Source organism: Bombina bombina, chromosome 1 (assembly GCF_027579735.1).
Source record: "Bombina bombina isolate aBomBom1 chromosome 1, aBomBom1.pri, whole genome shotgun sequence".
NCBI lineage: Eukaryota > Metazoa > Chordata > Amphibia > Anura > Bombinatoridae > Bombina > Bombina bombina.
Window position 1 is genome coordinate 654,864,388 of NC_069499.1, and position 25,901 is coordinate 654,890,288.

The window sequence follows — 25,901 nt, forward strand, 5'->3', positions numbered from 1 at the left end:
TCAGCCTAGAGATCAAATGGATGAGTCTTCATCGTTGGTATTTGGGATTATTGCCTAAAATAACACAATAAGTCTAACACATTTGAGGGCCTGCCAAAACTATGTAAGCAGGGGTTATGCCAAAATAAATAAAGGTTATTTTCATATAACCCCCTATAAGCTGTTGGCAGAATATTGCTTTAGACACTTTGAAGGCCCACCTAAGCATTGTCACTGCAAAACATACTCCTCAACTGTCCCTGAAACTAAAGACATTTCTCCATTTTAGATTTAAATCTTTTGGGCCTGAATAAGCCTACATTTACCTAATTTCTATTTTTTCCCTTAAAGTAGCAACTGGTTCCCAGTGCATTGCTGGGGCCCTGTTGCTTACTTCTTTAGCAACCTATAAATGTCAGATGCAGTGATTATGCAGATTATGTGAGCTAAAATAAATTTGTACTGTATTTATATTATTTACTGTATTTATATTAATATTTATATTAATAATTTATATAATAATGGCATCATGGCTGCATTATCTGAGCTAAAATACATTTGTATTTATATTAATGACATCATGGCTGCATTATGTGAGCTGAGAAATTAATTTTTATTTATATTATTAAAAGTTGTTTACAGTACCCCAGGGCAAGTTGTTTTATTTGTTACTTTCTTTTACTTTCACAAAATGCACATATTAATTTATATGAAGTATACATGTATGCAGGCTGCATACATTTATACTTTAAATAAATTAAGTCAATTAATATGTGTATGTTGTGCAAGTCAAATAAAGTAACAAATACAACAGTTTGCACTGGGGTACTCTAAACTTAAAGGGACACTTAACCCACATTTTTTTCTTTCATGATTCAGATAGAGCAAGCAATTTTAAGCAACTTTCTAATTTACTCCTATTATATTTTTTTATTTGTTCTCCTGCTATCTTTATTTGAAAAAGCAAGAATGTAAGCTTAAAAGCCTGCCTATTTTTGGTTCAGAACCTGGGTAGCGCTTGCTGATTGGTGGCTAAATGTAGCAAACCTATCAGCAAGCTCTACCCAGGTGCAGATCCAAAAATGGGCTGGTTCCTAACCTTACATTCTTGCATTTTCAAATAAAGATAGCAAGAAAAATTGACAATAGGGATAAATTAGAAAGCTGCTTAAAATGGCATGCACTATCTGAATCACGATCAATCAGGAAAAAAATTGGGTTTAGTACTCCTTTAACTTTTAATAATATAAATAAAAAGTAAAAGTAATACAGTTAATTTATATTTGGCTAGTTTATATTTTGCCTTTAATAGTAGTGCTTTTGGCATCTTATGGCACTTTATTCTTGAAAGTTAAAAGAAATGTAGCAGTTTTTTTTATGTTTTGTTGCTTTAATTTATTTATTTTTGGTGTGAGGGGGGCGCAAGTAGCTGGTCTTGCCTAGGGTGCAAAATAGTCTAGCACCGGCCCTGGCGACAGATCAACCAGCTCTTGTGCTATCTGCCAAACACACGCAGTGTGTTACGGGAGCTCCGCCTCTACTGGAAGTCCTCCCAGTTACTTCCCATTTCTAGACATTTTTGCTTTGGGATTTCATGGTATTAAAATCTGTAAGATTATGTGAATATTGGACATCAATGTCTAATGTCTACAGCAAAGACTGTAACTGCAAAGTTAAACTTTACATTCATTGTAACTTGGTGTAACTAAGGTACTTTTTGTTTAACACCCTTAACGACGCATGTCGTACAGGGTACGTCACACACAAACTGGTCTTTAAAGACCAGATGTACCCTGTACGACATTAGGGTTTAAAGCGGCTGGAAAAGATCCTGATCGCTTCCAGCCGCTTTCAAGGTATTGCCGTGATGCCTCGATATTGAGGCATCACTGCGATACCTTTTTTCCCAAGATCGATGCAGAGAGAGCCACTCTGTGGCCCTCTCTGCACCGGTAGCGATGGAGCCGATCGTTGGTGGGTGGGAGCAGCTGCAGGGAGGCGGGTGGGTGGCCCATCGCTACCCAGCATCCGGTTCCTGAATGTGCAATGTGCACGCCGGGTGCCGGGAGCATGCGGGGGGCCTGCAGGGAGCACGTGCACGAGCATGTGTGCACGCGATTGCGCAATAACCACTGCCACCAATGAATGGGAGAGTGCAGAGTGGGAGAGAGGGAGATGGAGGGGGGGGGGGAAATTAATGATTAAAAGGATCTGGGAGGGGGAGATGGAGGGGGGTATTGAGGGGGGGCAGCTACACTACAGAAAAATGTAAATGACATAAAAAAAAAAAAAAAAAAAATTTTGGGAAGCAAATTGGGTACTGGCAGACAGCTGCCAGTATTCATGATGGCAGCAAATAGGTAGTGGGTGAGGGTTATAGAGCTGTTTGGGGGAATCAGAGAGGTTGGGGGCTAAGGGGGGGTCCATCAAAGCTAAACAGATTTTTTTTTAAACAAAAAAAATTAATAAAAAAAAAAAAGCCTTTTATTTTAGTACTGGCAGAATTTCTACCAGTACTTAAGATGGCGGGGACAATTATGGGGTGGGGGAGGGAAGAGAGATGTTTGTGAGGGATCAGGGGGTGGGATGTGTCAGGTGGGAGGCTGATCTCTACACTAAAGCTAAAATTAACCCTTCAAGCTCCCTACAGGTACCTAATTAACCCCGTCACTGCTGGGCATAATACAGGTGTGGTGCGCAGCGGCATTTAGCAGCCTTCTATTTACAAAAAAGTAATGCCACAGCCATATATGTCTGCTATTTCTGAACAAAGGGTATCCCAGAGAAGCATTTACAACCATTTGTGCCATAATTGCACAAGCTGTTTGTAAATAATTTCAGTAAGAAACCCAAAGTTAGTGAAAAAGTGAACGATTTTTTTTATTTCATCCAATTTGGCGGTTAAATAATTGCATGAAATATATCAAAATGGGCCTAGATCAATACTTTGGGTTGTCTGCTACACTACCCTAAAGCTAAAATTAACCCTACAAGCTCCCTTAAGCTACCTAATTAACCCCTTCACTGCTGGGTCTAATACAAGTGTGGTGCGCAGCAGCATTTAGCGGCCTTCTAATTACCAAAAAGTAATGCCACAGCCATAAATGTCTGCTATTTCTGAACAAAGGGGATCCCAGAGAAGCATTTACAACCATTTGTGTCATAATTGCACAAGTTGTTTGTAAATAATTTCAGTGAGAAACCTAAAGTTTGTGAAACAGTTTGTGAAAAAGTGAATGATTTTTTTGTATTTGATCGCATTTGACTGTGAAATGGTGGCATGAAATATACCAAAATTGGCCTAGATCAATACTTTGGATTGTCTACTAAAAAAAATATATACATGTCAAGGGATATTCAGGGATTCCTGACAGATATCAGTGTTCCAATGTAACTATAGCTAGTTTTGAAAAAAAAAAATGGTTTGGAAATAGCAAAGTGCTACTTGTATTTATTGCCCTATAACTTGCTAAAAAAGCAAAGAACATGTAAACATTTCTAAACTCAGGACAAAATTTAGAAACTATTTAGCATGGGTGTTTTTTGGTGGTTGTAGATGTGTAACAGATTTTGGGGGTCAAAGTTAGAAAAAGTGTGTTTTTTTTCATTTTTTTTCCTCATATTTTATAAAAAAAATTATGGTAAATTATAAAATATGATGAAAATAATGGTATCTTTTGAAATTCCATTTAATGGCGAGAAAAACGGTATATAATATGTGTGGCTACAGTAAAAGAGTAAGAGGAAAATTAAGGCTAAACACAAACAATGCAGAAATGTAAAAATAGCACTGGTCCTTAAGGGAAAGAAACTGAAAAATGGCCTTGTCCTTAAGGGGTTAAATGTAATGCCAGATTTGTTTTTCAGTTGCATATAAAATGCACACTTATGAGAAGGCATGCCAATGTACACTATCTAACTGCTTTCTATAATGGCTGGGGCTATGAATCAAACCTTATTACAACAGGTAGCTGCCGTATCTTGGTATTCTAAATATAGCATTAACATCTTAATGTTTACAAGTATTTCCATTACCCTTGTGTACTGTGTAGTGTGTGTAGTGTGTGTGCTGTCTATGTTGCCTGTGTGTGTGTGTGTGTGTGACAGATTCTTTACCACATTTACGGAGGATTTATTCTGCTTCTGTGTGTGTGGGGGCTGTCTGTGGGCTGTCTGTAGGCTGTGGGTGTGGGCTGTGTGTGTGTGTGTGTGTGTGTGTGTGTGTCAGTGACGTGCGGTGACATCAGAGGCTGGTGAGGCAGTGTCTAGGATACGCCTTCATTCTTTAGATATCCTTTGTTGAATAAATAGCAATGCACATGGGTGAGCCAATCACATGAGGTATCTATGTGCAGCCACCAATCAGCAGCTACTGAGCATATTTAGATATGATTTTAAACAAAGGATATCAAAAGAATGAAGAAAATTAGATATTAGATGTAAATTGGAAAGTTATTTAAAGTTGCATGCTCTTTCTAAATCATGAAAGAAAACATGGGTTTCATGTCCCTTTAAATAGTGTCTTGGAAAACTGGTCAACTTAGTAAACATCTGATTTTAGTCTAAAGGACTGTAACAGAAAACTCTTGCCAGATAACAAAATGCTTGCTCTGATTATGAGATCTAGAAATCCAGGCCCATTAAAATATGTTTAAAACATACTTTTTACTTTAACTGTTATGGATGGTAGATTTTATGATGATAATTCCTCTGATTCTGAATAGTGATGTCGCGAATTGTTCGCCGGCGAATAGTTCCCGGCGAACATAGCTTGTTTGCGTTCGCAACGGCGGGCGAACATATGCGATGTTCGATCCGCCCCCTATTCGTCATCATTGAGTAAACTTTGACCCTGTATCTCACAGTCTGCAGACACATTCCAGCCAATCAGCAGCAGACCCTCCCTCCCAGACCCTCCCAGCTCCTGGACAGCAGCCATTTTAGATTCATTCGGAAGCTGCATTCTTAGTGAGAGGAGGGACAGTGTAGCTGCTGCTGATTTAATAGTGAAATTGATAGCTAGGCTAGTGTATTTAGTGTCCACTACAGTCCTGAAGGACTCATCTGATCTCTGCTGTAAGGACAGCACCCCAAAAAGCCCTTTTTAGGGCTAGAACATCAGTCTGTTTTTTTGTTTTTTTTCCCTGTTTAATCTAATTGCAGTTGCCTTCCTGCCAAGCCACTTGCCCAGTGCCACCACTCACATCTGGTGTAACAGTAGTGTAAATTAAAAAAAAAAACTTTTTTGACTGTGAAACATCAGTCTGCTAGTGTAATCTAATTGCAGTTGCCTGCCTGCCTGCCAGCGTGTGTGCCAGGCCCACTTGCCCAGTGCCACCACTCATATCTGGTGTAACAGTAGTGTAAATTTAAAAAAAAAAAAACTTTTTTGACTGTGAAACATCAGTCTGCTTGTGTAATCTAATTGCAGTTGCCTGCCTGCCAGCATGTGTGCCAGGCTCACAGCGTATACTGTGCCCACTTGCCCAGTGCCACCACTCATATCTGGTGTAACAGTAGTGTAAATTTAAAAAAACAAAACTTTTTTGACTGTGAAACATCAGTCTGCTAGTGTAATCTAATTTCAGTTGCCTGCCTGCCAGCGTGTGTGCCAGGCCCACTTGCCCAGTGCCACCACTCATATCTGGTGTAACAGTAGTGTAAATTAAAAAAAACAACAACTTTTTTGACTGTGAAACATCAGTCTGCTACTGTAATCTAATTGCAGTTGCCTGTCTGCCAGCATGTGTGCCAGGCTCACGGCGTATACTGTGCCCACTTGCCCAGTGCCACCACTCATATCTGGTGTAACAGTAGTGTAAATTTAAAAAAAAAAACTTTTTTGACTGTGAAACATCAGTCTGCTTGTGTAATCTAATTGCAGTTGCCTGCCTGCCAGCGTGTGTGCCAGGCCCACTTGCCCAGTGCCACCACTCATATCTGGTGTAACAGTAGTGTAAATTAAAAAAAAAAAACTTTTTTGACTGTGAAACATCAGTCTGCTTGTGTAATCTAATTGCAGTTGCCCGCCTGCCAGCGTGTGTGCCAGGCCCACTTGCCCAGTGCCAGCACTCATATCTGGTGTAACAGTAGCGTAAATTTAAAAAAAAAAAAACTTTTTTGACTGTGAAACATCAGTCTGCTAGTGTAATCTAATTGCAGTTGCCTGCCTGCCAGCATGTGTGCCAGGTTCACAGCGTATACTGTGCCCACTTGCCCAGTGCCACCACTCATATCTGGTGTAACAGTAGTGTAAATTTAAAAAAAAAACTTTTTTGACTGTGAAACATCAGTCTGCTTGTGTAATCTAATTGCAGTTGCCTGCCTGACAGTGTGTGTGCCAGGCTCACAGCGTATACTGTGCCCACTTGCCCAGTGCCACCACTCATATCTTGTTTAATAGTAGTGTAAGTGTACATTTAAAAAAAAAAATGTTTGGACTGTGAAACATCAGTCTTCTTTTTTGTGTCAGACTCACAGCGTATACTGTGCCCACTTGCCCAGTGCCACCACTCATATCTTGTTTAATAGTAGTGTAAGTGTACATTTAAAAATGTGTGTGTGGGCTGGCTATGTGTGTGTGGGCTGTCTGTGTGTGGGGCGTGTGTGGGGGCTGTGTGTGTGTGTGGACTGTGTGTGTGGGCTGTGTGTGTGTGGGCTGTGTGTGTGTGTGTGGGGTGTGTGTGTGTGTGTGGGCTGTGTGTGTGTTTGGGCTTTGTATGTGGGGTCTGTGTGTGTGGGGGGCTGTGTGTGTGTGAGTGTGTGTGTGGGGAGGGGGCTGTGTGTGTGTGTGTGGGGGCTGTGTTGTGTGTGTGGGCTGTGTGTGTGTGGGGGCTGTGTGTGTGTATAGGGAGGCTGTGTGTGTGTGTGTGGGCTGGCTATGTGTGTGTGGGCTGTCTGTGTGTGGTGTGTGTGGGATGTGTGTGTGGGGGCTGTGTGTGTGTGTGTGTCTGTGTGTGGGCTGTATGTGTGGACTGTGTGTGTGGGCTGTGTATGGGGGGGCTGTCTGTGTGGGCAGTGTGTGGGGGGTCTGTCTGTGTGGGGGCTGTGGGCAGTTTGTGGTGTGTGTGGGCTGTGTGTGGTGTGTGTGTGTGGGGGGGCTGTGTGTGGTGTGTGTATGTGTGTGTGTGTGAGCTGTGTGTGGTGTTTGTGTGTGTGTGGGCTGTGTGTGGTGGGCTGTGTGTGTGTGGGCTGTGTGTGTGTGTGGGCTGTGTGTGATGTGTGTGTGGGCTGGCTATGTGTGTGTGTGTGTGTGTGGGGGGGGGGCTGTCTGTGTGTGGTGTGTGTGGGCTGTGTGTGTGTGGGGGGGCTGTGTGTGTGTCTGTGTGAGTGTGGGCTGTGTGTGAGGGGTCTGTCTGTGTGGGCAGTGTGTGTGGGGGTCTGTCTGTGTGCGGGCTGTGGGCTGTGTGTGGTGTGTGTGGGCTGTGTGTGGTGTGTGTGTGTGTGTGTGTGTGGGCTGTGTGTGGTGTGTGTGTGTGTGTGGGCTGTGTGTGGTGTGTGTGTGTGGGCTGTGTGTGGTGTGTGTGTGGGCTGTGTGTCGGTGTGTGTGTGGGCTGTGTGTGTGTGTGTGTGGGTTGTATGTGTGTGTGGGGGCTGTATGTGTGTGGGCTGTGTGTGTGTATGTGGGCTGTGTGTGTGTAGGCTGTGTGTGTGTGGGCTGTTTGTGTGTGTGTGGGTTGTGGGTGTGGGTGGGCTGTGTGCGTGTGTGTGTATGGGCTGTGTGTGTGTGTGTGTGTGGGGGGGGGCTTTCTGCATAATTCCTTATTATATACATAAACAGTTGTTCCAATAGTACAAATGGTATATTGTAATATATACAATGTTATAGTGCTCCACATTAGTGGATTTATATGTTTTTGTTTATATAAAATGTTGTGCATTACCTTAAATTATTGTTCTCCAATTTTGTTTTTTTAATTTTAAAAGCTGTGGGGGCGGAGATTGGGCGTGGTTGGAGGCGGAGATTGGGCAGGGTTGGAGGCAGAGATTGGGAGGGTTTGGGGGCGGGGAGAAAGGGGACCCCATTTTGTCATCCTGCCTTGGGCCCCGCAATGGCTAGGGCTGGCCCTGTACATGTATCTTAATGTTAAAGCCTTTTGCCTGCCTTTTTCTTTTCTAACACCTAAAACCTCATATCTTTTAATATTCCATAAATAGGGAGTCTTTCATTTGCTGTGCAGGTTTAATTAAATGGGTGAGGGGTATATATACACAGTCTCATATTACAAGGGAGCCTTAATTATGCAAAGTTAGGATAAATAAAATTTCCAAACCATGTCTTGATGAGGGAGCCGTCTCTGTTCCACTGTACTGGTACTCTGGGACCTAATATTCAGCAGAGGGAGAATCTGTGGGTAGATGTCTACCGGCCTCGGCTTTAGCTTTCGACCGCGAGGCAGGAGCAACAGGCCCGGATTCCTTCGCGCCCGTTATACTTCCGCCTACCAGCGGGCAGCCTGGCTTCTGGTGGTTATCGGTTGTGTGTTCCACTCTACCTCCGCTGTAACTTTTCAGCTTTACTTGCTCCGGCTAGGTCCCTCGGCTTTCCAGTACCTCTTAGAGTTGTATCCTCTTTTTCCCTTTTAAAACAGCTCCCGGTCAGGTCACTGTAGGTGCGGATGCGGCAACAGCCGCTGCATGAACCGCTACTGCGACTTCCACCGCTCTGGGTACTTGCCCAGAGAATGCCCAAGACAGCCCTCATTAGAAGCAGAGCCAGTGGGCCGTAAGCGTGGGGCAACAGACAGGGCCGGCGCTCTCACTAGGCAAACTAGGCAGCCGCCTAGGGCGCACTGCCACCTAGGGTGCAGCCGGCCCTGACCTAGGTTCCCCAGACTCCGCCGGTAATACGTGCGTCCTGTGAGTGTCCAGACTTGCATACACAGTGACCACTGACCGGCTGCTTACAGCACACAGTATTTGCACAATGTGGCTGTTCCGCTCCAAATTAAGCGGGATGACTTGCATACCCAGCGACTGGCTGCTTACAGCAAACATAGGCTGCAGAGCACTTGCACAATGCGACTGCTCCACTCCAAATTAGTACCGTAGGGAAAGGGGAGGGGGGGGAATGACGTAAGTGCTCTGTGTCTGCTGCCTGCACTGCACAGTCTATGACGCAACAGGGATGGAGGCAGGAGCTGAGCTAGAGCCTGGAGGCATTGCACGAGACAGCAGCACAAGGTAGGAGCTGTAACTCTGTGAGAGGAAATTGATGATGATTGTGACAGTATACTCAGTATAGCTGAGTGAAAAATATCGTCACTAACAGGTTTTCTTCCTTGAGAGGTTAAAAACTTAGACTGGCCTGTACTAATATTCTATATACATTTATAGAACACACATTTATTTCTTTATCATTTATTTAACATAACTAAGGGCCTATGGATGTTTGTTGTACTACTACCTGGGTATTATTTCATGGTGTGTAGGAGGAGAAACCTAAATCTAACTAATCAGCCTAGAGATCAAATGGATGAGTCTTCATCGTTGGTATTTGGGATTATTGCCTAAAATAACACAATAAGTCTAACACATTTGAGGGCCTGCCAAAACTATGTAAGCAGGGGTTATGCCAAAATAAATAAAGGTTATTTTCATATAACCCCCTATAAGCTGTTGGCAGAATATTGCTTTAGACACTTTGAAGGCCCACCTAAGCATTGTCACTGCAAAACATACTCCTCAACTGTCCCTGAAACTAAAGACATTTCTCCATTTTAGATTTAAATCTTTTGGGCCTGAATAAGCCTACATTTACCTAATTTCTATTTTTTCCCTTAAAGTAGCAACTGGTTCCCAGTGCATTGCTGGGGCCCTGTTGCTTACTTCTTTAGCAACCTATAAATGTCAGATGCAGTGATTATGCAGATTATGTGAGCTAAAATAAATTTGTACTGTATTTATATTATTTACTGTATTTATATTAATATTTATATTAATAATTTATATAATAATGGCATCATGGCTGCATTATCTGAGCTAAAATACATTTGTATTTATATTAATGACATCATGGCTGCATTATGTGAGCTGAGAAATTAATTTTTATTTATATTATTAAAAGTTGTTTACAGTACCCCAGGGCAAGTTGTTTTATTTGTTACTTTCTTTTACTTTCACAAAATGCACATATTAATTTATATGAAGTATACATGTATGCAGGCTGCATACATTTATACTTTAAATAAATTAAGTCAATTAATATGTGTATGTTGTGCAAGTCAAATAAAGTAACAAATACAACAGTTTGCACTGGGGTACTCTAAACTTAAAGGGACACTTAACCCACATTTTTTTCTTTCATGATTCAGATAGAGCAAGCAATTTTAAGCAACTTTCTAATTTACTCCTATTATATTTTTTTATTTGTTCTCCTGCTATCTTTATTTGAAAAAGCAAGAATGTAAGCTTAAAAGCCTGCCTATTTTTGGTTCAGAACCTGGGTAGCGCTTGCTGATTGGTGGCTAAATGTAGCAAACCTATCAGCAAGCTCTACCCAGGTGCAGATCCAAAAATGGGCTGGTTCCTAACCTTACATTCTTGCATTTTCAAATAAATATAGCAAGAAAAATTGACAATAGGGATAAATTAGAAAGCTGCTTAAAATGGCATGCACTATCTGAATCACGATCAATCAGGAAAAAAATTGAGTTTAGTACTCCTTTAACTTTTAATAATATAAATAAAAAGTAAAAGTAATACAGTTAATTTATATTTGGCTAGTTTATATTTTGCCTTTAATAGTAGTGCTTTTGGCATCTTATGGCACTTTATTCTTGAAAGTTAAAAGAAATGTAGCAGTTTTTTTTATGTTTTGTTGCTTTAATTTATTTATTTTTGGTGTGAGGGGGGCGCAAGTAGCTGGTCTTGCCTAGGGTGCAAAATAGTCTAGCACCGGCCCTGGCGACAGATCAACCAGCTCTTGTGCTATCTGCCAAACACACGCAGTGTGTTACGGGAGCTCCGCCTCTACTGGAAGTCCTCCCAGTTACTTCCCATTTCTAGACATTTTTGCTTTGGGATTTCATGGTATTAAAATCTGTAAGATTATGTGAATATTGGACATCAATGTCTAATGTCTACAGCAAAGACTGTAACTGCAAAGTTAAACTTTACATTCATTGTAACTTGGTGTAACTAAGGTACTTTTTGTTTAACCCCTTAACGACGCATGTCGTACAGGGTACGTCACACACAAACTGGTCTTTAAAGACCAGATGTACCCTGTACGACATTAGGGTTTAAAGCGGCTGGAAAAGATCCTGATCGCTTCCAGCCGCTTTCAAGGTATTGCCGTGATGCCTCGATATTGAGGCATCACTGCGATACCTTTTTTCCCAAGATCGATGCAGAGAGAGCCACTCTGTGGCCCTCTCTGCACCGGTAGCGATGGAGCCGATCGTTGGTGGGTGGGAGCAGCTGCAGGGAGGCGGGTGGGTGGCCCATCGCTACCCAGCATCCGGTTCCTGAATGTGCAATGTGCACGCCGGGTGCCGGGAGCATGCGGGGGGCCTGCAGGGAGCACGTGCACGAGCATGTGTGCACGCGATTGCGCAATAACCACTGCCACCAATGAATGGGAGAGTGCAGAGTGGGAGAGAGGGAGATGGAGGGGGGGGGGAAATTAATGATTAAAAGGATCTGGGAGGGGGAGATGGAGGGGGGTATTGAGGGGGGGCAGCTACACTACAGAAAAATGTAAATGACATAAAAAAAAAAAAAAAAATTTGGGAAGCAAATTGGGTACTGGCAGACAGCTGCCAGTATTCATGATGGCAGCAAATAGGTAGTGGGTGAGGGTTATAGAGCTGTTTGGGGGAATCAGAGAGGTTGGGGGCTAAGGGGGGGTCCATCAAAGCTAAACAGATTTTTTTTTAAACAAAAAAAATTAATAAAAAAAAAAAAGCCTTTTATTTTAGTACTGGCAGAATTTCTACCAGTACTTAAGATGGCGGGGACAATTATGGGGTGGGGGAGGGAAGAGAGATGTTTGTGAGGGATCAGGGGTGGGATGTGTCAGGTGGGAGGCTGATCTCTACACTAAAGCTAAAATTAACCCTTCAAGCTCCCTACAGGTACCTAATTAACCCCGTCACTGCTGGGCATAATACAGGTGTGGTGCGCAGCGGCATTTAGCAGCCTTCTATTTACAAAAAAGTAATGCCACAGCCATATATGTCTGCTATTTCTGAACAAAGGGTATCCCAGAGAAGCATTTACAACCATTTGTGCCATAATTGCACAAGCTGTTTGTAAATAATTTCAGTAAGAAACCCAAAGTTAGTGAAAAAGTGAACGTTTTTTTTTTATTTCATCCAATTTGGCGGTTAAATAATTGCATGAAATATATCAAAATGGGCCTAGATCAATACTTTGGGTTGTCTGCTACACTACCCTAAAGCTAAAATTAACCCTACAAGCTCCCTTAAGCTACCTAATTAACCCCTTCACTGCTGGGTCTAATACAAGTGTGGTGCGCAGCAGCATTTAGCGGCCTTCTAATTACCAAAAAGTAATGCCACAGCCATAAATGTCTGCTATTTCTGAACAAAGGGGATCCCAGAGAAGCATTTACAACCATTTGTGTCATAATTGCACAAGTTGTTTGTAAATAATTTCAGTGAGAAACCTAAAGTTTGTGAAACAGTTTGTGAAAAAGTGAATGATTTTTTTGTATTTGATCGCATTTGACTGTGAAATGGTGGCATGAAATATACCAAAATTGGCCTAGATCAATACTTTGGATTGTCTACTAAAAAAAATATATACATGTCAAGGGATATTCAGGGATTCCTGACAGATATCAGTGTTCCAATGTAACTATAGCTAGTTTTGAAAAAAAAAATGGTTTGGAAATAGCAAAGTGCTACTTGTATTTATTGCCCTATAACTTGCTAAAAAAGCAAAGAACATGTAAACATTTCTAAACTCAGGACAAAATTTAGAAACTATTTAGCATGGGTGTTTTTTGGTGGTTGTAGATGTGTAACAGATTTTGGGGGTCAAAGTTAGAAAAAGTGTGTTTTTTTTCATTTTTTTTCCTCATATTTTATAAAAAAAATTATGGTAAATTATAAAATATGATGAAAATAATGGTATCTTTTGAAATTCCATTTAATGGCGAGAAAAACGGTATATAATATGTGTGGCTACAGTAAAAGAGTAAGAGGAAAATTAAGGCTAAACACAAACAATGCAGAAATGTAAAAATAGCACTGGTCCTTAAGGGAAAGAAACTGAAAAATGGCCTTGTCCTTAAGGGGTTAAATGTAATGCCAGATTTGTTTTCAGTTGCATATAAAATGCACACTTATGAGAAGGCATGCCAATGTACACTATCTAACTGCTTTCTATAATGGCTGGGGCTATGAATCAAACCTTATTACAACAGGTAGCTGCCGTATCTTGGTATTCTAAATATAGCATTAACATCTTAATGTTTACAAGTATTTCCATTACCCTTGTGTACTGTGTAGTGTGTGTAGTGTGTGTGCTGTCTATGTTGCCTGTGTGTGTGTGTGTGTGTGTGACAGATTCTTTACCACATTTACGGAGGATTTATTCTGCTTCTGTGTGTGTGGGGGCTGTCTGTGGGCTGTCTGTAGGCTGTGGGTGTGGGCTGTGTGTGTGTGTGTGTGTGTGTGTGTCAGTGACGTGCGGTGACATCAGAGGCTGGTGAGGCAGTGTCTAGGATACGCCTTCATTCTTTAGATATCCTTTGTTGAATAAATAGCAATGCACATGGGTGAGCCAATCACATGAGGTATCTATGTGCAGCCACCAATCAGCAGCTACTGAGCATATTTAGATATGATTTTAAACAAAGGATATCAAAAGAATGAAGAAAATTAGATATTAGATGTAAATTGGAAAGTTATTTAAAGTTGCATGCTCTTTCTAAATCATGAAAGAAAACATGGGTTTCATGTCCCTTTAAATAGTGTCTTGGAAAACTGGTCAACTTAGTAAACATCTGATTTTAGTCTAAAGGACTGTAACAGAAACTCTTGCCAGATAACAAAATGCTTGCTCTGATTATGAGATCTAGAAATCCAGGCCCATTAAAATATGTTTAAAACATACTTTTTACTTTAACTGTTATGGATGGTAGATTTTATGATGATAATTCCTCTGATTCTGAATAGTGATGTCGCGAATTGTTCGCCGGCGAATAGTTCCCGGCGAACATAGCTTGTTTGCGTTCGCAACGGCGGGCGAACATATGCGATGTTCGATCCGCCCCCTATTCGTCATCATTGAGTAAACTTTGACCCTGTATCTCACAGTCTGCAGACACATTCCAGCCAATCAGCAGCAGACCCTCCCTCCCAGACCCTCCCAGCTCCTGGACAGCAGCCATTTTAGATTCATTCGGAAGCTGCATTCTTAGTGAGAGGAGGGACAGTGTAGCTGCTGCTGATTTAATAGTGAAATTGATAGCTAGGCTAGTGTATTTAGTGTCCACTACAGTCCTGAAGGACTCATCTGATCTCTGCTGTAAGGACAGCACCCCAAAAAGCCCTTTTTAGGGCTAGAACATCAGTCTGTTTTTTTGTTTTTTTTCCCTGTTTAATCTAATTGCAGTTGCCTTCCTGCCAAGCCACTTGCCCAGTGCCACCACTCACATCTGGTGTAACAGTAGTGTAAATTAAAAAAAAAAAACTTTTTTGACTGTGAAACATCAGTCTGCTAGTGTAATCTAATTGCAGTTGCCTGCCTGCCTGCCAGCGTGTGTGCCAGGCCCACTTGCCCAGTGCCACCACTCATATCTGGTGTAACAGTAGTGTAAATTTAAAAAAAAAAAAACTTTTTTGACTGTGAAACATCAGTCTGCTAGTGTAATCTAATTGCAGTTGCCTGCCTGCCAGCATGTGTGCCAGGCTCACAGCGTATACTGTGCCCACTTGCCCAGTGCCACCACTCATATCTGGTGTAACAGTAGTGTAAATTTAAAAAAACAAAACTTTTTTGACTGTGAAACATCAGTCTGCTAGTGTAATCTAATTTCAGTTGCCTGCCTGCCAGCGTGTGTGCCAGGCCCACTTGCCCAGTGCCACCACTCATATCTGGTGTAACAGTAGTGTAAATTAAAAAAAACAACAACTTTTTTGACTGTGAAACATCAGTCTGCTACTGTAATCTAATTGCAGTTGCCTGTCTGCCAGCATGTGTGCCAGGCTCACGGCGTATACTGTGCCCACTTGCCCAGTGCCACCACTCATATCTGGTGTAACAGTAGTGTAAATTTAAAAAAAAAAAACTTTTTTGACTGTGAAACATCAGTCTGCTTGTGTAATCTAATTGCAGTTGCCTGCCTGCCAGCGTGTGTGCCAGGCCCACTTGCCCAGTGCCACCACTCATATCTGGTGTAACAGTAGTGTAAATTAAAAAAAAAAAACTTTTTTGACTGTGAAACATCAGTCTGCTTGTGTAATCTAATTGCAGTTGCCCGCCTGCCAGCGTGTGTGCCAGGCCCACTTGCCCAGTGCCACCACTCATATCTGGTGTAACAGTAGCGTAAATTTAAAAAAAAAAAAACTTTTTTGACTGTGAAACATCAGTTTGCTAGTGTAATCTAATTGCAGTTGCCTGCCTGCCAGCATGTGTGCCAGGTTCACAGCGTATACTGTGCCCACTTGCCCAGTGCCACCACTCATATCTGGTGTAACAGTAGTGTAAATTTAAAAAAAAAACTTTTTTGACTGTGAAACATCAGTCTGCTTGTGTAATCTAATTGCAGTTGCCTGCCTGACAGTGTGTGTGCCAGGCTCACAGCGTATACTGTGCCCACTTGCCCAGTGCCACCACTCATATCTTGTTTAATAGTAGTGTAAGTGTACATTTAAAAAAAAAAAATGTTTGGACTGTGAAACATCAGTCTTCTTTTTTGTGTCAGACTCACAGCGTATACTGTGCCCACTTGCCCAGTGCCACCACTCATATCTTGTTTAATAGTAGTGTAAGTGTACATTTAAAAATGTGTGTGTGGGCTGGCTATGTGTGTGTGGGCTGTCTGTGTGTGGGGCGTGTGTGGGGGCTGTGTGTGTGTGTGGACTGTGTGTGTGGGCTGTGTGTGTGTGGGCTGTGTGTGTGTGTGTGGGGTGTGTGTGTGTGTGTGGGCTGTGTGTGTGTTTGGGCTTTGTATGTGGGGTCTGTGTGTGTGGGGGGCTGTGTGTGTGTGAGTGTGTGTGTGGGGAGGGGGCTGTGTGTGTGTGTGTGGGGGCTGTGTTGTGTGTGTGGGCTGTGTGTGTGTGGGGGCTGTGTGTGTGTATAGGGAGGCTGTGTGTGTGTGTGTGGGCTGGCTATGTGTGTGTGGGCTGTCTGTGTGTGGTGTGTGTGGGATGTGTGTGTGTGGGGGCTGTGTGTGTGTGTGTGTCTGTGTGTGGGCTGTATGTGTGGACTGTGTGTGTGGGCTGTGTATGGGGGGGCTGTCTGTGTGGGCAGTGTGTGGGGGGTCTGTCTGTGTGGGGGCTGTGGGCAGTTTGTGGTGTGTGTGGGCTGTGTGTGGTGTGTGTGTGTGGGGGGGCTGTGTGTGGTGTGTGTATGTGTGTGTGTGTGAGCTGTGTGTGGTGTTTGTGTGTGTGTGGGCTGTGTGTGGTGGGCTGTGTGTGTGTGGGCTGTGTGTGTGTGTGGGCTGTGTGTGATGTGTGTGTGGGCTGGCTATGTGTGTGTGTGTGTGTGTGTGTGGGGGGGGGGGGGCTGTCTGTGTGTGGTGTGTGTGGGCTGTGTGTGGGGGGGGGGGGGGCTGTGTGTGTGTCTGTGTGAGTGTGGGCTGTGTGTGGGGGGTCTGTCTGTGTGGGCAGTGTGTGTGGGGTCTGTCTGTGTGCGGGCTGTGGGCTGTGTGTGGTGTGTGTGGGCTGTGTGTGGTGTGTGTGTGTGTGTGGGCTGTGTGTGGTGTGTGTGTGTGGGCTGTGTGTGGTGTGTGTGTGGGCTGTGTGTGGTGTGTGTGTGGGCTGTGTGTCGGTGTGTGTGTGGGCTGTGTGTGTGTGTGTGGGTTGTATGTGTGTGTGGGGGCTGTATGTGTGTGGGCTGTGTGTGTGTATGTGGGCTGTGTGTGTGTAGGCTGTGTGTGTGTGGGCTGTTTGTGTGTGTGTGGGTTGTGGGTGTGGGTGGGCTGTGTGCGTGTGTGTGTATGGGCTGTGTGTGTGTGTGTGTGGGGGGGGGCTTTCTGCATAATTCCTTATTATATACATAAACAGTTGTTCCAATAGTACAAATGGTATATTGTAATATATACAATGTTATAGTGCTCCACATTAGTGGATTTATATGTTTTTGTTTATATAAAATGTTGTGCATTACCTTAAATTATTGTTCTCCAATTTTGTTTTTTTAATTTTAAAAGCTGTGGGGGCGGAGATTGGGCGTGGTTGGAGGCGGAGATTGGGCAGGGTTGGAGGCAGAGATTGGGAGGGTTTGGGGGCGGGGAGAAAGGGGACCCCATTTTGTCATCCTGCCTTGGGCCCCGCAATGGCTAGGGCTGGCCCTGTACATGTATCTTAATGTTAAAGCCTTTTGCCTGCCTTTTTCTTTTCTAACACCTAAAACCTCATATCTTTTAATATTCCATAAATAGGGAGTCTTTCATTTGCTGTGCAGGTTTAATTAAATGGGTGAGGGGTATATATACACAGTCTCATATTACAAGGGAGCCTTAATTATGCAAAGTTAGGATAAATAAAATTTCCAAACCATGTCTTGATGAGGGAGCCGTCTCTGTTCCACTGTACTGGTACTCTGGGGGACCTAATATTCAGCAGAGGGAGAATCTGTGGGTAGATGTCTACCGGCCTCGGCTTTAGCTTTCGACCGCGAGGCAGGAGCAACAGGCCCGGATTCCTTCGCGCCCGTTATACTTCCGCCTACCAGCGGGCAGCCTGGCTTCTGGTGGTTATTGGTTGTGTGTTCCACTCTACCTCCGCTGTAACTTTGCAGCTTTACTTGCTCCGGCTAGGTCCCTCGGCTTTCCAGTACCTCTTAGAGTTGTATCCTCTTTTTCCCTTTTAAAACAGCTCCCGGTCAGGTCACTGTAGGTGCGGATGCGGCAACAGCCGCTGCATGAACCGCTACTGCGACTTCCACCGCTCTGGGTACTTGCCCAGAGAATGCCCAAGACAGCCCTCATTAGAAGCAGAGCCAGTGGGCCGTAAGCGTGGGGCAACAGACAGGGCCGGCGCTCTCACTAGGCAAACTAGGCAGCCGCCTAGGGCGCACTGCCACCTAGGGTGCAGCCGGCCCTGACCTAGGTTCCCCAGACTCCGCCGGTAATACGTGCGTCCTGTGAGTGTCCAGACTTGCATACACAGTGACCACTGACCGGCTGCTTACAGCACACAGTACTTGCACAATGTGGCTGTTCCGCTCCAAATTAAGCGGGATGACTTGCATACCCAGCGACTGGCTGCTTACAGCAAACATAGGCTGCAGAGCACTTGCACAATGCGACTGCTCCACTCCAAATTAGTACCGTAGGGAAAGGGGAGGGGGGGAATGACGTAAGTGCTCTGTGTCTGCTGCCTGCACTGCACAGTCTATGACGCAACAGGGATGGAGGCAGGAGCTGAGCTAGAGCCTGGAGGCATTGCACGAGACAGCAGCACAAGGTAGGAGCTGTAACTCTGTGAGAGGAAATTGATGATGATTGTGACAGTATACTCAGTATAGCTGAGTGAAAAATATCGTCACTAACAGGTTTTCTTCCTTGAGAGGTTAAAAACTTAGACTGGCCTGTACTAATATTCTATATACATTTATAGAACACACATTTTATTTCTTTATCATTTATTTAACATAACTAAGGGCCTATGGATGTTTGTTGTACTACTACCTGGGTATTATTTCATGGTGTGTAGGAGGAGAAACCTAAATCTAACTAATCAGCCTAGAGATCAAATGGATGAGTCTTCATCGTTGGTATTTGGGATTATTGCCTAAAATAACACAATAAGTCTAACACATTTGAGGGCCTGCCAAAACTATGTAAGCAGGGGTTATGCCAAAATAAATAAAGGTTATTTTCATATAACCCCCTATAAGCTGTTGGCAGAATATTGCTTTAGACACTTTGAAGGCCCACCTAAGCATTGTCACTGCAAAACATACTCCTCAACTGTCCCTGAAACTAAAGACATTTCTCCATTTTAGATTTAAATCTTTTGGGCCTGAATAAGCCTACATTTACCTAATTTCTATTTTTTCCCTTAAAGTAGCAACTGGTTCCCAGTGCATTGCTGGGGCCCTGTTGCTTACTTCTTTAGCAACCTATAAATGTCAGATGCAGTGATTATGCAGATTATGTGAGCTAAAATAAATTTGTACTGTATTTATATTATTTACTGTATTTATATTAATATTTATATTAATAATTTATATAATAATGGCATCATGGCTGCATTATCTGAGCTAAAATACATTTGTATTTATATTAATGACATCATGGCTGCATTATGTGAGCTGAGAAATTAATTTTTATTTATATTATTAAAAGTTGTTTACAGTACCCCAGGGCAAGTTGTTTTATTTGTTACTTTCTTTTACTTTCACAAAATGCACATATTAATTTATATGAAGTATACATGTATGCAGGCTGCATACATTTATACTTTAAATAAATTAAGTCAATTAATATGTGTATGTTGTGCAAGTCAAATAAAGTAACAAATACAACAGTTTGCACTGGGGTACTCTAAACTTAAAGGGACACTTAACCCACATTTTTTTCTTTCATGATTCAGATAGAGCAAGCAATTTTAAGCAACTTTCTAATTTACTCCTATTATATTTTTTTATTTGTTCTCCTGCTATCTTTATTTGAAAAAGCAAGAATGTAAGCTTAAAAGCCTGCCTATTTTTGGTTCAGAACCTGGGTAGCGCTTGCTGATTGGTGGCTAAATGTAGCAAACCTATCAGCAAGCTCTACCCAGGTGCAGATCCAAAAATGGGCTGGTTCCTAACCTTACATTCTTGCATTTTCAAATAAAGATAGCAAGAAAAATTGACAATAGGGATAAATTAGAAAGCTGCTTAAAATGGCATGCACTATCTGAATCACGATCAATCAGGAAAAAAATTGGGTTTAGTACTCCTTTAACTTTTAATAATATAAATAAAAAGTAAAAGTAATACAGTTAATTTATATTTGGCTAGTTTATATTTTGCCTTTAATAGTAGTGCTTTTGGCATCTTATGGCACTTTATTCTTGAAAGTTAAAAGAAATGTAGCAGTTTTTTTTATGTTTTGTTGCTTTAATTTATTTATTTTTGGTGTGAGGGGGGCGCAAGTAGCTGGTCTTGCCTAGGGTGCAAAATAGTCTAGCACCGGCCCTGGCGACAGATCAACCAGCTCTTGTGCTATCTGCCAAACACACGCAGTGTGTTACGGGAGCTCCGCCTCTACTGGAAGTCCTCCCAGTTACTTCCCATTTCTAGACATTTTTGCTTTGGGATTTCATGGTATTAAAATCTGTAAGATTATGTGAATATTGGACATCAATGTCTAATGTCTACAGCAAAGACTGTAACTGCAAAGTTAAACTTTACATTCATTGTAACTTGGTGTAACTAAGGTACTTTTTGTTTAACCCCTTAACGACGCATGTCGTACAGGGTACGTCACACACAAACTGGTCTTTAAAGACCAGATGTACCCTGTACGACATTAGGGTTTAAAGCGGCTGGAAAAGATCCTGATCACTTCCAGCCGCTTTCAAGGTATTGCCGTGATGCCTCGATATTGAGGCATCACTGCGATACCTTTTTTCCCAAGATCGATGCAGAGAGAGCCACTCTGTGGCCCTCTCTGCACCGGTAGCGATGGAGCCGATCGTTGGTGGGTGGGAGCAGCTGCAGGGAGGCGGGTGGGTGGCCCATCGCTACCCAGCATCCGGTTCCTGAATGTGCAATGTGCACGCCGGGTGCCGGGAGCATGCGGGGGGCCTGCAGGGAGCACGTGCACGAGCATGTGTGCACGCGATTGCGCAATAACCACTGCCACCAATGAATGGGAGAGTGCAGAGTGGGAGAGAGGGAGATGGAGGGGGGGGGGAAATTAATGATTAAAAGGATCTGGGAGGGGGAGATGGAGGGGGGTATTGAAGGGGGGCAGCTACACTACAGAAAAATGTAAATGACATAAAAAAAAAAAAAAATTTTGGGAAGCAAATTGGGTACTGGCAGACAGCTGCCAGTATTCATGATGGCAGCAAATAGGTAGTGGGTGAGGGTTATAGAGCTGTTTGGGGGAATCAGAGAGGTTGGGGGCTAAGGGGGGGTCCATCAAAGCTAAACAGATTTTTTTTTAAACAAAAAAAATTAATAAAAAAAAAAAAGCCTTTTATTTTAGTACTGGCAGAATTTCTACCAGTACTTAAGATGGCGGGGACAATTATGGGGTGGGGGAGGGAAGAGAGATGTTTGTGAGGGATCAGGGGGGGGGATGTGTCAGGTGGGAGGCTGATCTCTACACTAAAGCTAAAATTAACCCTTCAAGCTCCCTACAGGTACCTAATTAACCCCGTCACTGCTGGGCATAATACAGGTGTGGTGCGCAGCGGCATTTAGCAGCCTTCTATTTACAAAAAAGTAATGCCACAGCCATATATGTCTGCTATTTCTGAACAAAGGGTATCCCAGAGAAGCGGTTAAATAATTGCATGAAATATATCAAAATGGGCCTAGATCAATACTTTGGGTTGTCTGCTACACTACCCTAAAGCTAAAATTAACCCTACAAGCTCCCTTAAGCTACCTAATTAACCCCTTCACTGCTGGGTCTAATACAAGTGTGGTGCGCAGCAGCATTTAGCGGCCTTCTAATTACCAAAAAGTAATGCCACAGCCATAAATGTCTGCTATTTCTGAACAAAGGGGATCCCAGAGAAGCATTTACAACCATTTGTGTCATAATTGCACAAGTTGTTTGTAAATAATTTCAGTGAGAAACCTAAAGTTTGTGAAACAGTTTGTGAAAAAGTGAATGATTTTTTTGTATTTGATCGCATTTGACTGTGAAATGGTGGCATGAAATATACCAAAATTGGCCTAGATCAATACTTTGGATTGTCTACTAAAAAAAATATATACATGTCAAGGGATATTCAGGGATTCCTGACAGATATCAGTGTTCCAATGTAACTATAGCTAGTTTTGAAAAAAAAAAATGGTTTGGAAATAGCAAAGTGCTACTTGTATTTATTGCCCTATAACTTGCTAAAAAAGCAAAGAACATGTAAACATTTCTAAACTCAGGACAAAATTTAGAAACTATTTAGCATGGGTGTTTTTTGGTGGTTGTAGATGTGTAACAGATTTTGGGGGTCAAAGTTAGAAAAAGTGTTTTTTTTTTCATTTTTTTCCTCATATTTTATAAAAAAAATTATGGTAAATTATAAAATATGATGAAAATAATGGTATCTTTTGAAATTCCATTTAATGGCGAGAAAAACGGTATATAATATGTGTGGCTACAGTAAAAGAGTAAGAGGAAAATTAAGGCTAAACACAAACAATGCAGAAATGTAAAAATAGCACTGGTCCTTAAGGGAAAGAAACTGAAAAATGGCCTTGTCCTTAAGGGGTTAAATGTAATGCCAGATTTGTTTTCAGTTGCATATAAAATGCACACTTATGAGAAGGCATGCCAATGTACACTATCTAACTGCTTTCTATAATGGCTGGGGCTATGAATCAAACCTTATTACAACAGGTAGCTGCCGTGTCTTGGTATTCTAAATATAGCATTAACATCTTAATGTTTACAAGTATTTCCATTACCCTTGTGTACTGTGTAGTGTGTGTAGTGTGTGTGCTGTCTATGTTGCCTGTGTGTGTGTGTGTGTGTGACAGATTCTTTACCACATTTACGGAGGATTTATTCTGCTTCTGTGTGTGTGGGGGCTGTCTGTGGGCTGTCTGTAGGCTGTGGGTGTGGGCTGTGTGTGTGTGTGTGTGTGTGTCAGTGACGTGCGGTGACATCAGAGGCTGGTGAGGCAGTGTCTAGGATACGCCTTCATTCTTTAGATATCCTTTGTTGAATAAATAGCAATGCACATGGGTGAGCCAATCACATGAGGTATCTATGTGCAGCCACCAATCAGCAGCTACTGAGCATATTTAGATATGATTTTAAACAAAGGATATCAAAAGAATGAAGACAATTAGATATTAGATGTAAATTGGAAAGTTATTTAAAGTTGCATGCTCTTTCTAAATCATGAAAGAAAACATGGGTTTCATGTCCCTTTAAATAGTGTCTTGGAAAACTGGTCAACTTAGTAAACATCTGATTTTAGTCTAAAGGACTGTAACAGAAACTCTTGCCAGATAACAAAATGCTTGCTCTGATTATGAGATCTAGAAATCCAGGCCCATTAAAATATGTTTAAAACATACTTTTTACTTTAACTGTTATGGATGGTAGATTTTATGATGATAATTCCTCTGATTCTGAATAGTGATGTCGCGAATTGTTCGCCGGCGAATAGTTCCCGGCGAACATAGCTTGTTTGCGTTCGCAACGGCGGGCGAACATATGCGATGTTCGATCCGCCCCCTATTCGTCATCATTGAGTAAACTTTGACCCTGTATCTCACAGTCTGCAGACACATTCCAGCCAATCAGCAGCAGACCCTCCCTCCCAGACCCTCCCAGCTCCTGGACAGCAGCCATTTTAGATTCATTCGGAAGCTGCATTCTTAGTGAGAGGAGGGACAGTGTAGCTGCTGCTGATTTAATAGTGAAATTGATAGCTAGGCTAGTGTATTTAGTGTCCACTACAGTCCTGAAGGACTCATCTGATCTCTGCTGTAAGGACAGCACCCCAAAAAGCCCTTTTTAGGGCTAGAACATCAGTCTGTTTTTTTGTTTTTTTTCCCTGTTTAATCTAATTGCAGTTGCCTTCCTGCCAAGCCACTTGCCCAGTGCCACCACTCACATCTGGTGTAACAGTAGTGTAAATTAAAAAAAAAAAAACTTTTTTGACTGTGAAACATCAGTCTGCTAGTGTAATCTAATTGCAGTTGCCTGCCTGCCTGCCAGCGTGTGTGCCAGGCCCACTTGCCCAGTGCCACCACTCATATCTGGTGTAACAGTAGTGTAAATTTAAAAAAAAAAAAACTTTTTTGACTGTGAAACATCAGTCTGCTAGTGTAATCTAATTGCAGTTGCCTGCCTGCCAGCATGTGTGCCAGGCTCACAGCGTATACTGTGCCCACTTGCCCAGTGCCACCACTCATATCTGGTGTAACAGTAGTGTAAATTTAAAAAAACAAAACTTTTTTGACTGTGAAACATCAGTCTGCTAGTGTAATCTAATTTCAGTTGCCTGCCTGCCAGCGTGTGTGCCAGGCCCACTTGCCCAGTGCCACCACTCATATCTGGTGTAACAGTAGTGTAAATTAAAAAAAACAACAACTTTTTTGACTGTGAAACATCAGTCTGCTACTGTAATCTAATTGCAGTTGCCTGTCTGCCAGCATGTGTGCCAGGCTCACAGCGTATACTGTGCCCACTTGCCCAGTGCCACCACTCATATCTGGTGTAACAGTAGTGTAAATTTAAAAAAAAAAAAACTTTTTTGACTGTGAAACATCAGTCTGCTTGTGTAATCTAATTGCAGTTGCCTGCCTGCCAGCGTGTGTGCCAGGCCCACTTGCCCAGTGCCACCACTCATATCTGGTGTAACAGTAGTGTAAATTAAAAAAAAAAAACTTTTTTGACTGTGAAACATCAGTCTGCTTGTGTAATCTAATTGCAGTTGCCCGCCTGCCAGCGTGTGTGCCAGGCCCACTTGCCCAGTGCCACCACTCATATCTGGTGTAACAGTAGCGTAAATTTAAAAAAAAAAAAACTTTTTTGACTGTGAAACATCAGTCTGCTAGTGTAATCTAATTGCAGTTGCCTGCCTGCCAGCATGTGTGCCAGGTTCACAGCGTATACTGTGCCCACTTGCCCAGTGCCACCACTCATATCTGGTGTAACAGTAGTGTAAATTTAAAAAAAAAACTTTTTTGACTGTGAAACATCAGTCTGCTTGTGTAATCTAATTGCAGTTGCCTGCCTGACAGTGTGTGTGCCAGGCTCACAGCGTATACTGTGCCCACTTGCCCAGTGCCACCACTCATATCTTGTTTAATAGTAGTGTAAGTGTACATTTAAAAAAAAAAATGTTTGGACTGTGAAACATCAGTCTTCTTTTTTGTGTCAGACTCACAGCGTATACTGTGCCCACTTGCCCAGTGCCACCACTCATATCTTGTTTAATAGTAGTGTAAGTGTACATTTAAAAAAATAAAAACTTTTTGGACTGTGAAACATCAGTCTGCTTTTTTGTGTCAGGCTCACAGCGTATACTGTGCCCACTTGCCCACAGTGCCACCACTCATATCTTGTTTAATAGTAGTGTAAGTGTACATTTTTAAAAAAAAAGAAGTTTTTGGACTGTGAAACATCAGTCTGCTTTTTTGTGTCAGGCTCACAGTGTATACTGTGCCCACTTGCCCAGTGGCACCACTCATATCTTGTTTAATAGTAGTGTAAGTGTACATTTAAAAAAAAATGACAGGCAGAGGCAGGCCACCCCGCAGGTGCTGTCGTGGTTGTGGTGCTGTGATTCCCTTTGGCCCTAGAATAATGCCCAGTGTTCAGATGAACTCGAAAAGTTCTGAGGACATAGTTGACTTTTTAACACAGGACACCCAATCTTCTATAGCTTCCGCTCCGAACCTTGACGCACCATCCTCCTCCAGCTTTTCTTCGGGCAGCACCTCTCAAGTTACCACTCACCCGCCTGCCGCCACCACCAACACTAGCACCACAGCCGCTTCACTTGATCTGTCAGAGGAGTTATTTACACACCAGTTGGAAGAAATGAGTGATGTGCAACCATTATTGCCAGAGGATGTAGATAACAGGGATATGTCTC